Here is a 1,259-nt window from a genome sequence, read left to right as displayed (position 1 = left end):
AACGCAATGAGCGCCTGACAGAAGTCCCTGATCCCGCCCAGCAGCAGCATTACAGCGCACAAAGAAATGCTCATTTGCTACAACCAATTTATTAATTACCCGAATAATGGTACTTGGTGCAGCATAAATGTATAAATTAATCGGAAGCATGTATCCACAGCATAAATGTATCGCTAGTTTAAGTACCAGTATCGTCGAGGTTATACACAACGAAGTACAATAAACATAAGTCACTTGCAATATTGCCAAGAAAAAGAAATCGAGCACATGTGTCCGACCTTAGAAAATTACAACCCAATTGCCAGCGACGCTGTTTCTTTCGAAAGGTTGCAATAAACTTTTCAGTTTCCTGCAATTATATCGCATACTTTAAAAAACCCGAGGACACCTAAGCTCTTTTTATGAGTTGTGAATGTGAAAGTAAAAATGTCCAATTGAACGCCAGTGAGCTGTCGTGGGAGTTTTGCACTGCGAGTAATGTTTTTGAAATTTGCATATCCGCTGCTGTCTCACTGCATTGGCTCTACGCATCTGCACTACGAGTTTCTGATGTAATAGTTCAGCGGAAATCCGCTAGGTGGAGATAAGTAGTTAAAGGGAAACTGAGACTTCCACCCAAATGTAGCAATTGCTACAATGGAAACCCAACCGGGTTCCTCGAAAGAATGCCTCGCAGTTGAAGAAAAATGCCTTTGCTTCGAGTTGTCGACAAATTCGACTTCGCCCTGCCATCTGCTAGCCGCCTGGTTAGCTCAGATGGTAGAGCGGCTGCCCCGGAAAGGCGGTGGTCCCGGGTTCGAGTCCCGGACCAGGACGAATTTTTCTTCAACTGCGAGGCTTTCTTTCGAGGAACCCGGTTGGGTTTCCATTGTAGCAAATTGCTACATTTGGGTGGATGTCTCAGTTTTTCTTTAATTACTTATCTCCACCTAGCGGATTTCCGCTGAACTATTACATCAGACACTTGCCTTTGCTTCGAGTTGTCGACAAATTTGACTTCGCCCTGTCATCTGCTAGCCGCCTGGTTAGCTCAGATGGTAGAGCGGCTGCCCCGGAAAGGCGGTGGTCCCGGGTTCGACTCCCGGACAAGGAAGAATTTTTCTTCAACTGCGAGGCTTTCTATCGAGGAACCCGGTTGGGTTTCCATTCTAGCAAATTGCTACATTTGGGTGGAAGTCTCAGTTTCCCTTTAACTAGAGTTTCTGTGTTAAATGTTCATTATCTTCCTCGGGGCTCATCGCGGGCACTTGACACCGTTC

At 45.7% G+C, this 1,259-nt stretch overlaps 1 non-coding gene across 1 annotated transcript; it reads left to right on the top strand.

Annotated features, from left to right (window-relative positions):
* Positions 1-741: 741 nt before the first annotated feature.
* Positions 742-816, top strand: Trnas-gga (transfer RNA serine (anticodon GGA)). The gene has a single exon. It is a non-coding gene; the product is annotated as a tRNA-Ser (tRNA).
* The last annotated feature ends 443 nt before the right edge of the window (positions 817-1,259 follow it).

This window comes from Dermacentor silvarum, chromosome 9 (assembly GCF_013339745.2).
Source record: "Dermacentor silvarum isolate Dsil-2018 chromosome 9, BIME_Dsil_1.4, whole genome shotgun sequence".
NCBI lineage: Eukaryota > Metazoa > Arthropoda > Arachnida > Ixodida > Ixodidae > Dermacentor > Dermacentor silvarum.
Note: the sequence above shows the minus strand (reverse complement) of the source record. Positions and strands in the feature narration are given on the sequence as shown.